The 16,328-nt window shown below is 45.7% G+C and overlaps 1 protein-coding gene across 1 annotated transcript in view; it reads left to right on the top strand.

The window, feature by feature from the left end:
- The first annotated feature begins 1,923 nt into the window (after positions 1-1,923).
- LOC115200508 (serine/threonine-protein kinase TAO3-like) overlaps positions 1,924-16,328 on the top strand; it is a 141,169-nt gene continuing 126,764 nt past the window's right edge. The window contains 1 exon segment of the mRNA XM_029763631.1: positions 1,924-2,296. The gene's annotated coding sequence lies outside the window, so the exon portion shown is untranslated.

Here is a 16,328-nt window from a genome sequence, read left to right as displayed (position 1 = left end):
GCACACACGTCGCCGGCTCACAGTGACTTGATAAGTTTCAAGTTTTATTGTCACGTGCACATGTACAGTGAAATGCTTTTCTTGCAATCTCCAAACCCAACAATGCAGTAATCAATGTAGCACTAAAAATACAATTAGGTAGAACAGAAACATAAAGAAATTTTAAAAACTAAATAAGAACACAAGTAAGAAGCCATATACATGCCTAAACTGATTAAGCTAATGTGCCCTGCCTGCTCAATGTGCCTGCTACCTACTACTGCTATCTACTACTAACTAGCTAGCTTTATTTAAGATAGTTCTGACTATTTTGAGGAAGTGTTAGAGGCTATGTTGTTGCTACGGTGGCTCAAGAGGGACAAACAACATTAACTGCCGGGGTATGATATAGCGAACATAACACACCCACATCGAACCACACCCCCAAGACCCAAATCCGTTTTTTTAATGAGCAGCAAAAAAACACATGGGGAATCGGTGCATTCTGCCCCCCTTTATAACTAACCTAACCTATGACCTGAAACATCACCTTACGCATTACTGCCCCACAGTGGCAAGAAGTAACAAGCTAAAAAACGATACAACACAAATGGCTCCTGGCCTCCCACACAGGATACTTTCTGTCCCTAACACTAAAACTAAATCATTTTTTTATAAAACTTTAACTAAATAAAACTAGTAAATCAGATCTGAAAACTAACTGAAACTAAACTGAATTTCAAATACAAATCTTAAAACGAATAGAAATAAAAATGAACATAAAAACACAAAACTATAATAACCTTGCGTGATACCAGTCATATCTGATTGAGCTTGAACACACTGTCTGTGACCAAGGTTAAACCTAGGTCTTCTACATGTCAAAAGACTGTGTTAGCCCGCTGAGCTAGCTCAAGCCTAGGAATTAGCTCGGTAGCCAATGCACATTTTCAGGTCTCACTGGCAAGGTACACATCACACAAGTGTGAACCGTGGTTCCAAACCTCCTCCATTACACCTCGCCCCCCTTTGACCTCGCAGAGACCCATCTCAATCAGCACCAGTTTGTCTGACCGGGGAAAGAACTCGGATCTCACAAGACTGTTTTCCAGCTGAACCAAAGCCTAGGTATTGGCTTGGGAGCCAAAGAAAGTCTGAAGGTCTCAGGCAAGGTTATGCGAGTCTTGTTCCGAACAACATCCAGACCATTATACACATGCACTATGGGGAAGTACAGTATCTACCTGGTGCACAGATATTCCCATGAACACCCTGCCAAGACTCATCACTGCTGCCCTGGCCTATAGACACTGAGAGGGAGGCAGAGGTGAAAATGGGGGTCCAACCCGGGACCTAACTCGAGGACCTAATACTTCGCTACTTTTTAAGCGTTTTGCATGAATTTCCTGCAATTCATCATGTTTTTATTCGACATAAATTCCATGGACTGTCTAGTATTAAAGGTGTCATTCTAAATTCTAACACCAGATGTCAGTATCGCCTTATTGTTAATTTCATTTTTTTTTCAATTGTCTCTCCTTAGTTTTTATGAACACTGCCAAGTGACACATTTGATCAGAATCTACATTTCTGTAACCAACTTTCATCGCTTTCAGTGGTCAATATTGACCCAATGCACCATTGAACAATATACATAAAGCCCCCCCCCCAAAAAATGTGGGTTATCTCATTTTTAAAAATACAATTAACCGCATGTTATTTTATTAATGTGGACATGACTGAAACCTAATACAGTCTACCCAAGTATTCATTTTAATTTTTAACATTGATATCCCTAGTTTTTCTATCCCCAAAGGTTGTCTGTTGATGATCCTTTATAGCCGATAACCGATACATTTTTGTTTCTCTCATCCACCTCCTGTCCTCGTCTGCTTTGACTCTGAACTCGATTGTTTCTCCTTGTCAACAGCACATACTAAAACGTCCAATATTGTATAGAGTTAAATGACAATGGTCTTGACAACACGACATCAGTGCAATGTATTGATCATGATCAATAATCAACGGGCATGATCTAAACAATTGTGACACATACAGTGAATGTTGTTGTTTTTTAAACCATAACATTTATAGAGGCCAGAACTAAAGACAACTGCTGCTCGCCAGATAATCTCCGAATTTATTTCCGCCTGTCAAACTAGCTGTCAGCGACAAGGGGCCGTGCGGAGGAAAGGAGCGACTCCAGCCCTCAGTCAGGAAGTCCTGACCAAACTTCACAAAGTCAAGTTGTCTCTCCGAGTTGGACTAAATGTTATTGGAAACGTGGGATTCATCAAAAGGAACAAGAACATCACTGGTCAGTTTTTAATTTGGTTTATTTATGATGAAGGTACAAATGTTCATTTTAGCTATTGCTGTCACCCTTTCACGCTTCTAATTTGCTGGCCTTATACACGAGAGACACTTCCTAGTACGCTGTCGTCATGTCTTCGTTTCCTTTAAGATGAAGTCCAAGTAACCCATGTTGCTGTGAAATGATACCAGGCTGATGTAGTTGGATTCTTTATTATGACTCATAGCATGATGACTACCAAAGTTGAGACTTGAACGCATTGTTGTTTTAACGTAACAGTCTGTGACTAGATAGGCAGTCAGTGAAGTGCGTAGGGTAGTTGAACTGTGCAAGCCAAATACTTGGTTGGTTACACCTGCTCGCAAAACAATTCTAACGGTCGGTTTCATTGGAAATTGTTTATCATTCATACAGTGCTTTTAAATCGTTGAAAGTATTGCTTGGCAAATGAGGAACAGAGGACGTGTTTTCATAAGCACCGACCTGAGCTCATGGGTAAGTGTATTGCGAGCAAATGACAAGCCAGTTTGGTTCATCTCCTGTCGTGTTAAATTATAAACTGAACCTCTCGATAAACAATGAGACATGTTTTTAAAACCTGTATGCAGTTGCTCAAAAGCCTTTCAACTTGGTTCAGCTGTCAATTTGGGGAATTGTCATTTTGTTTTAAGAGGTTTTCCTTGATAATTGGCGAGTTGTCACCAGACGGCTGGAACTACAATGTAGCTAGCTGCTGTCTGGCTGTGGCACACTGTTTTCAGCGGATACATGTTGCGACTCAACGTTTTACAACCAGCCACTTACTGCATCATTTTTTTTGGACATTCTACGATGGATGGATTGCCAGACATCGAAAACGATTGAATAGCTCAATGCACATGTTACAATATGTAAATGAAACGACATTTGCTTTAACTGCACAGGAGTTGACAGACAGAAATCACATTTGTCCCCCGAGTCTAACGTTAGTGCGTCTGTTATTTTTGTGCTCGAAGCAAATGTTGGACTAGTGTACTACACACTGGTTAAACACCATTGGCAGCTACCTTTTTAATGTTTTCTTTGATTTGCCGTCAATTGTCATTCATGCAATGCTTTCAACGATAGCTTTACCACTGATATGCAGATATTTTGTTAACGTAATCTGCATAAAAGTAAATGTAGGTTAACATTACGAGCTTGAAATGTCTCATTTAAAGGCTAAAATAGCAGCCAGTGGAACAGCCTACAACAACCAACCTGACTTTATGATGTCATCCTTTTATGTAGACAGCTTGAATAGGAAGCTGACAGACATGCTTGTAATGAACACATTTCTGCTTGTTCTGAACATGCAATGTCTTGCAATTTCCCAAGATATTGCCTGAGCCATATGAAGTCGTTAGCTTCCATATTTAGCATATGTTTGGTCTTCACATAGCTCTTGAATATTCTGTATCAGAGTTCTCTGTATAATGTGTACATTCATTTCTCTCACTATAAACAAATATTTGCCCATTAGCAGCCAGTAGCTTGATTTTAAAGAAACAACTTTCATTGCTTAAGCCCATGCTTCCCACATAACCTACAGTAACCTTATCAAGTAGGCCAGCCAGCTCATCAGTAAGTCTCAGGCTTTGAGTGGGAAGTAACTATGAACAGAAAGTTACACCGTGGCAGTCTGAGGCTACCAGTCCCTTAAGGTTGCCTGCGTCACCTATCTAGCTGATAATACTGGTGTCGAGGCTCGTTCAGTCTATTTTTTTATTTATTTTTATTGTATGAAGAGGGACAGTAGCCTGAAATAGTAGTGTGTGTGACCGAGGTCCAACGGAAGTTGCCCCCCTCCCCTCCCTCTGTTACCTTCACCCAGTTAGTTTAGCTTTTTTGTAGGATATTCAGACGTGACATCCTGTCTTCCTCCCAAATGGAACCCTATTCTCTATGTAGTGCACTACTTTTTATCAGGGCTCTGGACAAAAGTAGTGCACTATATGGAATAGGGTGCCATTTGGGACATTACCCGAGTGTCACTGACATCCTGTCTGTCCGTGATCTGTTGGCGTGTTCAACGGTTGTGGTTTGTGTTTGTGAGTAACCTATGCATGCATGCATGTATCCCATAGGCCTTGTCTACATGCATATCTTACATGTTCCTCTGCATGTGTAAAGTCCAATTAAAACTTGATATTTATCATGCTTGTCTTCCCTGACTGACTCTATATTTACTGTGTAGTTCCTCCTCTGTGAGTCAGCAACCTGTCTGACTGTAATGTGCAACTACATCTCTACAAGTGTGAGGTGTGTTGATGGATGCGTGGGGTGAGGACACATCAACTGTGGCTGTCAGGGAGAGGGGGACATTCTGCATCCTATGAGCCCTGATCAAATGTAGTGCAATATAAAGGGAATAGGGTGCCATTTGGGACATAGCAGCCCAGACTCCAGCCCCCTCTCCCAGGCAGGCAGGCCCAGGCTCCAGCCCCCTCTCCCAGGCAGGCCCAGGCTCCAGCCCTCTCTCCCAGGCAGGCCCAGGCTCCAGCCCTCTCTCCCAGGTAGGCAGGCAGGCCCAGCCTGCACCCCCATCTCCCAGGCAGGCCTAGCCTTCAGCCCCCTTTCCCAGGCAGGCAGGCAGGCAGGCCCAGGCTTCCAGCCCTCTCTCCCAGGTAGGCAGGCAGGCCCAGCCTGCAGCCCCATCTCCCAGGCAGGCCCAGCCCCCTCTCGCAGGCAGGCAGGCCCAGGCTCCAGTCCCCTCTCGCAGGCAGGCCCAGGCTCCAGCCCTCTCTCCCAGGTAGGCAGGCAGGCCCAGCCTGCAGCCCCATCTCCCAGGCAGGCAGGCCCATGCTCCAGCCCCCTCTCCCAGGCAGGCAGGCCCAGCCTCCAGCCCCCTCTCCCAGACAGGCAGGCAGGCCAAGGCTCCAGCCCTCTCATGCAGGCCCAGGCTCCAGCCCTCTCTTGCAGGCCCAGGCTCCAGCCCTCTCTTGCAGGCCCAGGCTCCAGCCCCCTCTCCCAGACAGGCAGGCAGGCCCAGGCTCTAGCACCCTCTCGCAGACAGGCAGGCAGGCCCAGGCTCTAGCACCCTCTCGCAGACAGGCAGGCAGGCAGGCCCAGGCTCTAGCACCCTCTCGCAGACAGGCAGGCAGGCAGGCCCAGGCTCTAGCACCCTCTCGCAGGCAGGCCCAGGCTCTAGCACCCTCTCGCAGGCAGGCAGGCAGGCCCAGGCTCTAGCACCCTCTCGCAGGCAGGCAGGCCCAGGCTCTAGCACCCTCTCGCAGGCAGGCAGGCCCAGGCTCCAGCACCCTCTCGCAGGCAGGCAGGCAGGCAGGCCCAGGCTCCAGCACCCTCTCGCAGGCAGGCAGGCAGGCAGGCCCAGGCTCCAGCACCCTCTCGCAGGCAGGCAGGCAGGCCCAGGCTCCAGCACCCTCTCGCAGGCAGGCAGGCAGACCCAGGCTCCAGCACCCTCTCGCAGGCAGGCAGGCCCAGCCTCCAGCCCCCTCTCCCAGGCAGGCAGGCAGGCCCAGCCTCCAGCCCCCTCTCGCAGGCAGGCAGGCCCAGCCTCCAGCCACCTCTCGCAGGCAGGCAGGCAGGCCCAGCCTCCAGCCCCCTCTCCCAGGCAGGCAGGCAGGCCCAGCCTCCAGCCCCCTCTCCCAGGCAGGCAGGCCCAGCCTCCAGCCTCCAGCCTCCTCTCCCAGGCAGGCAGGCAGGCAGGCCCAGCCTCCAGCCCCCTCTCTTAGGCAGGCAGGCAGGCCCAGCCTCCAGCCCCCTCTCCCAGGCAGGCAGGCAGACCCAGGCTCCAGCCCCTCTCCCAGGCAGGCAGGCAGGCCCAGGCTCCAGCCCCCTCTCCCAGACAGGCCCAGGCTCCAGCCCCCTCTCCCAGGCAGGCAGGCCCAGTCTCCAGCCCCCTCTCCCAGGCAGGCAGGCAAGCCCAGCCTCCAGCCCCCTCTCCCAGGCAGGCAGGCAAGCCCAGCCTCCAGCCCCCTCTCCCAGGCAGGCAGGCAGGCCCAGCCTCCAGCCCCCTCTCCCAGGGAGGCAGGCCCAGCCTCCAGCCCCCTCTCTTAGGCAGGCAGGCAGGCAGGCCCAGCCTCCAGCCCCCTCTCCCAGGCAGGCAGGCAGGCCCAGCCTCCAGCCCCCTCTCCCAGGCAGGCAGGCAGACCCAGGCTCCAGCCCCTCTCCCAGGCAGGCAGGCAGGCCCAGGCTCCAGCCCCCTCTCCCAGACAGGCCCAGGCTCCAGCCACCTCTCCCAGGCAGGCAGGCCCAGGCTCCAGCCCCCACTGCCAGGCAGGCAGGCCCAGTCTCCAGCCCCCTCTCCCAGGCAGGCAGGCAAGCCCAGCCTCCAGCCCCCTCTCCCAGGCAGGCAGGCAGGCCCAGCCTCCAGCCCCCTCTCCCAGGCAGGCAGGCAGGCCCAGCCTCCAGCCCCCTCTCCCAGGCAGGCCCAGCCTCCAGCCCCCTCTCCCAGGCAGGCAGGCAGGCCCAGCCTCCAGCCCCCTCTCCCAGACAGGCAGGCAGGCCCAGGCTCCAGCCCCCTCTCCCAGACAGGCAGGCAGGCCCAGGCTCCAGCCCCCTCTCCCAGACAGGCAGGCAGGCCCAGGCTCCAGCCCCCTCTCCCAGACAGGCAGGCAGGCCCAGGCTCCAGCCCCCTCTCCCAGACAGGCAGGCAGGCCAAGGCTCCAGCCCCCACTGCCAGGCAGGCAGGCAGGCCCAGCCTCCAGCCACCTCTCGCAGGCAGGCAGGCCCAGCCTCCAGCCACGTCTCGCAGGCAGGCAGGCCCAGCCTCCAGCCACCTCTCGCAGGCAGGCAGGCCCAGCCTCCAGCCACCTCTCGCAGGCAGGCAGGCCCAGCCTCCAGCCCCCTCTCCCAGGCAGGCAGGCAGGCCCAGCCTCCAGCCCCCTCTCCCAGGCAGGCAGGCCCAGCCTCCAGCCTCCTCTACCAGGCAGGCAGGCCCAGCCTCCAGCCCCCTCTCTTAGGCAGGCCCAGCCTCCAGCCCCCTCTCTTAGGCAGGCAGGCAGACCCAGGCTCCAGCCCCTCTCCCAGGCAGGCAGGCAGTCCCAGGCTCCAGCCCCCTCTCCCAGGCAGGCCCAGGCTCCAGCACCCTCTCCCAGGCAGGCAGGCAGGCCCAGGCTCCAGCCCCCTCTCCCAGGCAGGCAGGCCCAGGCTCCAGCCCCCACTGCCAGGCAGGCAGGCCCAGGCTCCAGCCCCCACTGCCAGGCAGGCAGGCCCAGGCTCCAGCCCCCACTGCCAGGCAGGCAGGCCCAGGCTCCAGCCCCCTCTCCTGCAACAGAAGCGCTCTCCCAGGCAGGCAGGCCCAACATAGGGGAGGTTTAAACCCTGGCAACAGGCTTAATCACTACACACTGACTGCTCTGTAAAGGGCTTTGGATAATCTGGGTGTGAATAAAGTTTCAGATATGAAGGAGAATTGAGAGGGAAAGAGCATTTCCATTGCAGCTGTTCTTTTTACTCTTATCTCTCTTCTCAAGGACTAGTCTAGGCTATTATGTTTAATACACTCTCCTTCAATTCTTCCAAGCAGAAGAAGGAGGAAGATGAGGCCTTAAGGAAGGAGTGTGTAATGTCCGTTTCCCCTCAACAATGAACAGTGTTCCATGACACACCTGTACATTCGGTTCTTTGCTCTAAGTCTAAGGACATTAGCTCTACGAACGAGGAAATGTATTAAGATTGGAATTACAGTGAGGAATTAGTTCCCAAAAGTATTGGGACAGTGATACTTTTTTAAAATTGTATTTATTTTGGCTCTACTCCAGCACTTTTGGATTTGAAATGGTACAATGTATGAGGTTAAAGTGCAGACTGTCAGCTTTTTGAGGGTGTATTTTCATCCAGATCAGATGAACCGTTTAAAAATTACAGCACTTTCTGTACATAGTCCCCCCGTTATTAGGGGACTAATAGTATTGGGGCCAATTCACTGATGTGTATTAAAATAGTCCAAGTTTTGTATTTGGTCCCATATTTTTAGCACGCAATGACTACATCTTGGATTCATTTGCTGTTTTTCAAATTTTATTTTCCTGGTTGTGTTTCAGATTATTTTGTTCCCAAATAGAAATGAATGGTAACTAACGTATTGTCATTTTGGAGTCACTTTTTATTGTAAATAAGAATAGCATATGTTAATAACACTTCTACATGAATGTGGATGCTACCATGATAACGGATAGTCCTGAATGAATCGTGAATAATGGTGATTGAGAAAATTAGACACACAAATCATACCCCCAAGACATGCTAACCTCTCACCATTACAATAATGGGGGAGGGGGAGCATTTTGGGGGGGTATAATATTTTGACTCTAACTTTCTTTCTTAATTATTTACGATTCATTCAGAATTATCCGTAATCATGGTAGCATCCACATGAATGTAGAATTGTTTAGAAACATACCATATTCTTACTTATAATAAAAGTGACCCCAAGATTGTCCCAATACTTTTGGTTGGTTCACCCGATATGGATGAAAATATCTTCAAATTAAAGATGAAAGGCTGCTCTTTGACTTCATAGTCATTGTATCATTTCAAATCCAAGTAATGGAGTACAGAGCCAAACAACAACAATGTTTCACTGTCCCAGTACTTTTGGTGTTCACTGTTGATATGGAGAAACACCACTTACGTCAGGTGTACAATAAGTTTAGTGACACAGAACATTTTGTTTCATGCGCTGAATACAGCTGGTGTATACTTTACCATGAAACGCTTGCTTGCGAGCCTTTACCAAAGATGCAGAGTTTCAAAATAATATAATGAGGAGTAAAATGAATTTGATATTTATACATACACATTACCGTTCAAAAGCTTAGTCACTTAGAAATGTCCTTGTTTTTTTTTTAAAGAAACTCATTTTTTGTGTCCATTTTTAAAGTAACATCAAATTGATCAGAAATACAGTGTAGACATTGTTACTGTTGTAAATGACTATTGTAGCTGGAAACGTACAGAGGCCCATTATCAGCAACCATCACTCCTGTGTTCCAATGGCACATTGTGATAGCTAATCCAAGTTTATCATTTTAAAAAGCTAATTGATCATTAGAAAACCATTTTGCAATTATGTTAGCATAGCTGAAAACTGTTGTCTGATTAAAGAAGCAATAAAACTGGCCTTCTTTAGACTAGTATCTGGAGCTTCAGCATTTGTGAGCTCGATTACAGGCTCAAAATGGACAGAAACAAAGAACTTTCTTCTGAAACTCGTCAGTCTATTCTTGTTCTGAGAAATGTGAGAAATTGCCAAAAAACTTAAGATCTTGTACAACGCTGTGTGCTACTCCCTTCACAGAACAGCGCAAACTAGCTCTAACCAGAATAGAAAGAGGAGTGGGAGACCCCGGTGCACAACTGAGCAAGAGGACAAGTACATTAGAATGTCTACTTTGAGAAACAGACACCTCACAAGTCCTCAACTGGCAGCTTCATAAAATAGTACCCGCAAAACACCAGTCTCAACATCAACAGTGAAGAGGCGACTCCGGGATGCTTGCCATTTTGAGCCTGTAATGGAACTCACAAATGCTGACGCTCCAGATACTCAACTAGTCTAAAGGCCAGTTTTATTGCTTCTTTAATCAGGACAACAGTTTTGAGCTGTGCTAACCCTTTTGCAATCATGTTTTCTAATGATCAATTAGCCTTTTAAAATGATCAACTTGGATTAGCTAACACAACGTGCCACTGTAACACAGGAGTGATGGTTGCTGATAATGGACCTCTGTACGCCTATGTAGATATTTCCTAAAAAAATCTGCCGTTTCCAGCTTTAGTCGTTTACAACATTAAATGTCTACACTGTATTTCTGATCAATTTGATATTTTAATGGACCAAAAATGTGCTTTTCTTTCATAAACAAGGACATTTCTAAGTGACCCCAAACGGGGGTGTACACACGTATGTATTGTATATATCATTGAATAGGACCTACTAGGCAACAGTGTAGTACTGTGTTGTAGTACTCAAGGCCACATATTGAGTGTCTCTGTCTTGGAAACATTTGTACTCGGTATTTGACGATTTCTTCCCAAGACCAGCAGAGTAAAAAAAAAAAAAAATCTTATCTTCCATTCAGTCAGCGCATAAAACCGCTTCACATGGCCAGATGTATACAATTCTTTCTTGAAACATTATTACAGTGTCTTAACAGCCTTTTATATCTATTATAGACATATTAGTACAGTGGGTGAACCTAGAGGCCTTCAGTGGGTGAACCTAGAGGCCTTCAGTGGGTGAACCTAGAGGCCTTCAGTGGGTGAACCTAGAGGCCTTCAGTGGGTGAACCTAGAGGCCTTCAGTGGGTGAACCTAGAGGCCTTCAGTGGGTGAACCTAGAGGCCTTCAGTGGGTGAACCTAGAGGCCTTCAGTGGGTGACCCTAGAGGCCTTCAGTGGGTGACCCTAGAGGCCTTCAGTGGGTGACCCTAGAGGCCTTCAGTGGGTGACCCTAGAGGCCTTCAGTGGGTGACCCTAGAGGCCTTCAGTGGGTGACCCTAGAGGCCTTCAGTGGGTGACCGGGTCATTGATCATTGAAAGGACAGCGAGTGTAATACCAGCACTCTCTTTTAGAAGTGTGCACTTTCGGTAAAACACAAAGGGCCAGTGTTGTAGTGGAAGCTATACGCAGGTATAAACCGTATACCCACTTTTGAAAAGTATTTTTTTTATTTTTTTTATTTTTATTTTTTTCAGTGGGCATTGCGTGTACTCACTTCTTAATCCTTACTGATGTGTTTTTATTTTTTTTAAAGTTGAACCTTTATTTAACTAGGCAAGTCCGTTAAGATCAAATTCTTATTTACAATGACAGCCAAACCCAGACGATGCTGGGCCAATTGTGCGCCGCCCTATGGGACTCCCAATCACAGCCAGTTGTGATTCATCCTGGATTCAAACCAGGGACTGTAGTGACGCCTCTTGCACTGAGATGCAATGGCTCAGACCGCTGCGCCACAATGTAGTGGCGTAAACGATTTAACAATGATATAGTACAATAGAGAAATCATGCACAAAGTAGCCTACACAATTGTAAAGTACGTGAAATATATAAACGTGTGCTGCACACACAGCCCAGTTTCAGCAGAATATTATCTGCACGCAGCAGGAGTGTGCAGCTCTCTACTGGTTTTGGCATGGAGCAGCTCACAGAAGAATGACTTCGGTAGCCGGTAGGGAAGACGTTTCAACTGATGATATCTACCTGTAAATGCTAACTAAGGCAACGATGGGAATGCAAACCAGGTATTGAAAAAAGTTTAGCCCGAAGTATTGTTCAGTAGGCTGTTTGTGATGCGCAATTGTCATCATGCACTGTTTGCATCAGGGGCGTAGACCGAGGCCCACCCACTGGGGAGCCAGGCCCTGACAGGCCCACCCACTGGGGAGCCAGGCCCTGACAGGCCCACCCACTGGGGAGCCAGGCCATGACAGGCCCACCCAATCAGATTGATGTTTAAGAATTGTTGAGGACTATCACATTCTTTAAAAAAAGTGTGATTTTTAGTGAAATCTGAAGAATCTTTAGAAAAACAGGGTTTTTCCCACATGTTGCCTTTCCTTTGCTGGGTGGGCTGTTTGGGGACTTTTGGGGAATTTGAGTATACCCACTTCTCCAGCCACCACTGCATAGGGCCGATAGAAAGACAGCAGTCACACACAGCATGATGTTAAAGGATAAGCTGTCCATAAACTCAGACATAATAAGCCAGTAGGTCCCAATCATAAGAATACAAAAACACAACCATTAAGCATTTCCCTATCAAAATGTACAACTATTACTTCCCATTGCAAAAAACATTTCAACGTTTTGCACACAAAGTAACTGGTGACTTTAAGTTTAAAGTGGAACTGACAGCGTTTTAACTACTTTGCAGATATGAAACAGACAATATCACTCAAAAATATACAATTCTCAGTTTATGCTACAAAACCAAATTTGAGGTTTAAAAATAGATTATTTAACTCAACGTTCCATGACGTACACTGGGGCATTGTTGGCAGAATAGATGGAAGCAGTTCAATGCATGATTAATATAACTAACCAATACATTTCTTGGGAGTCCAAACATCTGACTATCAGGTTGTAAATCACAGCTGGTCTGGTACATTGTTTTCTGCCTCCATTCAGGATGCATTATTTCAATTTCAATCATTCAATATTCTGGACAACGGACAAATGTAACTAAGGCTGGGTATGTCAATACAATAAAACTAGCAAGGGCAATGATCGCAAGTCAGTCATAGCGTGGCTAATAGGCTAACGTATCTATTTATGTAGCAAGCTATAAACACGGAGCCCAACGTTAGCTAGCTAACTAGGAGGATGTCATGCCATTGGAGGAGTGGGTGAGTGACTGACTTACTTTTCCATCAAATAGTTTTTCGCTGGCTATACACTGTTGATGTGCATAACTGAAGGAGAGAGAGCCTACCTTTTTTTCATGGTTGTTTGATCAATAGGACTGTAAAGTTCCCAAATGTAAGAGGACTCCCATGGTGTTTTATATATTTGCAGAAATCCATTCAGGTGTATTTTGTGGCTTTTGGTGAATGTGTTCTAATGATCTAAAGTCGCCCTGTTGCTACTTCCTGTACACACACAGTCCAGTTCAAAGTGAATGATGGCAGGCCCAACTGCCTGTACACACACTCCAGTTCAAAGTGAATGATGGCAGGCCTGTGTGGCAAATGGCTTGTTTGTATAAAGGTCTACTGTAGCTCTGATTGACTACAGCGCACCGGTCTGTGTTGACTCCGTTCCTGGACAAGACGGATGTTTTTATTCAGTTTTATTTACTGCAGTGTCTATTAATTGTCCAAACACATGGCTATTTTCCCACTCTATATTGCTATAGAATTTTCACAAAAGTCTTAGAATGTTTTGGAATTATGTATACTAAGAATTTATGTAAATGTGAAAAGTGGTTTAAGTGGTCACTTGTCAGAAAATATTTTTAAAAAGTATCCTTCCTGGGGGTATATATGAACAGATTTTAATAAGATTTCATGTTGCTAAAATCCTGTCAGTTCCACTTTTAAATGCAACAATGTTTCACACAAGTTATTGTCAGAGACGGCTAACAACAGGAAGCGTGCTGCAATAACACAGTTCCACTCACCAGATGATAATCATTTGAAACTTAACTTCTTGTTGAAAGTTATTCTTGAAAAGGGAGAAGCTAACAAATTAGCAGCAACATTCTCTTTTAACACCTGCTGCAGCCACTGTAAACTACCCAACAAAGAAATTGCTAGCTAGTTAGACTGTGGGAAAACTACTGCTCGCTATTGCACAGGGATCTGTTGGCCTTAAAGAAAGCAGAAGTTTCCATACGTTTTTGTAAAAACGGTCCCACCTATTAAGTCAAAATGTGATTGGTTGATTCCACTTTAACTCCAAAATGTTGCCCTAATACAGTTGAATGGCAGATGCCTTTTATCTAGCTTCTGATGGTCTAGCCAATGGCTGACTTAACCCTTTTCTTTCCAACGAAAACTGAAGAGATTAAATCAGAACATTATTATATTATAGAGGTCGACCGATTATGATTTTTCAACGCCAATACCGATTTATTGGAGGACCAAAAAAAGCCGATACCGATTAATCGGACGATTTAAAAAAATTAAAAAATACAAAAAATAATAATTATGTGTGTGTGTGTGTGTGTGTGTGTGTGTGTGTGTGTGTGTGTGTATGTGTATGTATATATATGTATATATATATATATATATATGTGTATATATATATATGTGTGTGTGTGTGTGTATATGTGTGTATGTGTATTTTTACATTTTTATTTGTAATAATGACAATTACACAATACTGAATGAACACTAATTTTAACTTAATATAATACATCAATAAAATCAATTTAGCCTCAAATAAATAATGAAACATGTTCAATTTGGTTTAAATAATGCAAAAATAAAGTGTTGGAGAAGAAAGTAAAAGTGCATTATGTGCCATGTAAGAAAGCTAACGTTTAAGTTCCTTGCTCAGAACATGAGAACATATGAAAGCTGGTGGTTCCTTTTAACATGAGTCTTCAATATTCCCAGGTAAGAAGTTTTAGTTGTAGTAATTATAGGACTATTTCTCTCTATACGATTTGTATTTCATATACCTTTGACTATTGGATGTTCTTATAGGCACTTTAGTATTGCCAGTGTAACAGTATAGCTTCCGTCCCTCTCCTCGCTCCTACCTGGGCTCGAACCAGGAACACATCGACAACAGCCACCCTCGAAGCAGCGTTACCCATGCAGAGCAAGGGGAGCAACTACTCTAAGTCTCAGAGCGAGTGACGTTTGAAACGCTATTAGCGCGCACCCCGCTAACTAGCTAGCCATTTCACATGGGTTACACCAGCCAAATCTCGGGAGTTGATAGGCTTGAAGTCATAAACAGCGCAATGATTGAAGAGCTGCTGGCAAACCGCTTAGTCAGACTGCTCTATCAAATCATAGACTTAATTATAACATAATAACACACAAATACGAGCCTTAGGTCATTAATATGGTCGAATCCGGAAACTCTCACGTTTATTCTTTCAGTGAAAAACGGAACCGTTCTGTATTTTATCTAACGGGTGGCATCCATAAGTCTAAATATTCCTGTGACATTGCACAACCTTCAATGTTATGTAAAATTCTGGCAAATTAGTTAGCAACGAGCCAGGCGGCCCAAACTGTTGCATATACCCTGACTCTGCGTGCAATGAACGCAAGAGAAGTGACACAATTTCACCTGGTTAATATTGCCTGCGAACCTGGATTTCTTTTAGCTAAATATGCAGGTTTAAAAAATATCTACTTCTGTGTATTGATTTTAAGAAAAGCATTGATGTTTATGGTTGGGTGCAACGATTGTGCTTTTTTCGCAAATGCGCTTTTGTTAAATCATCCCCCGTTTGGTGAAGTCGGCTGTCTTTGTTAGGAAGAATTAGTCTTCCCAGTTCGCAACGAGCCAGGCGGCCCAAACTGCTGCATATACCCTGACTCTGTTGCAAGAGAAGTGACACATTTTCCCTAGTTAAAATAAATCCATGTTCGCAGGCAATATTAACTAAATATGCAGGTTTAAAAATACATGTGTATTGATTTTAATAAAGGCATTGATGTTTATGGTTAGGTACACGTTGGAGCAACGTGTACCTAAGTGATTATATGCAACGCAGGACAGGCTTGATAAACTAGTAACATCATCAACCATGTGTAGTTAACTAGTGATTTATGATTGTTTTTTATAAGATAAGTTTAATGCTGGCTGGCAACTTACCTTGGCTTCTTACTGCATTCGCGTAACAGGCAGGCTCCTCGTGGAGTGCAATGTAAAGCAGGTGGTTAGAGTGTTGGACTAGTTAACCGTAAGGTTGCAAGATTGAATCCCCGAGCTGACAAGGTAACATCTGTCGTTCTGCCCCTGAACAAGGCAGTTAACCCACCATTCCTAGGCCGTCATTGAAAATAAGAAAGTTAAAAACACAGACTTGCCTACTTAAATAAAGGTTTACATATATATTTTTTTAATCGGCGTCCAAAAATAACGATTTCCGATTGTTATGAAAACTTGAAATCGGCCCAGATTAATCGGCCATTCCGATTAATCGTCGACCTCTAGTCTTAACTTACTTAAGCCTATATTTCAATACTGATACAATAGCCTATAGAAGTCATTCATTTGTTCATGTCATCACACAGCATAGGAGTCATTCATGATTTGAAATGCAATCAAGCATTTTAGTTAATAAAATAAAAAAGCTACCATTTAATAATTAGCGTAAACAGTAAATAAACCGTTCCATTCCAGAAATTGATTCAGAAATGTATTTATTTTTTCTCCACAATTTCGTGGTATCCAATTGGTAGTAGTTACAGTCTTGTCTCATCGCTGCAACTCCCGTACGGACTCGGAGAGGCAAAGGTCGAGAGCCATGCGTCCTCCAAAACACAACCCAGAATCTCTGGTGGCACAGCTAGCACTGCGATGCAGTGCCTTAGACCACTGCGCCACCCGGGAGGCCCTGTTTTTAGTCTTTGCTGGAAAA

This window comes from Salmo trutta, chromosome 9, assembly GCF_901001165.1.
Source record: "Salmo trutta chromosome 9, fSalTru1.1, whole genome shotgun sequence".
Lineage (NCBI taxonomy): Eukaryota > Metazoa > Chordata > Actinopteri > Salmoniformes > Salmonidae > Salmo > Salmo trutta.
This window is presented reverse-complemented; position numbering and strand designations above follow the sequence as displayed.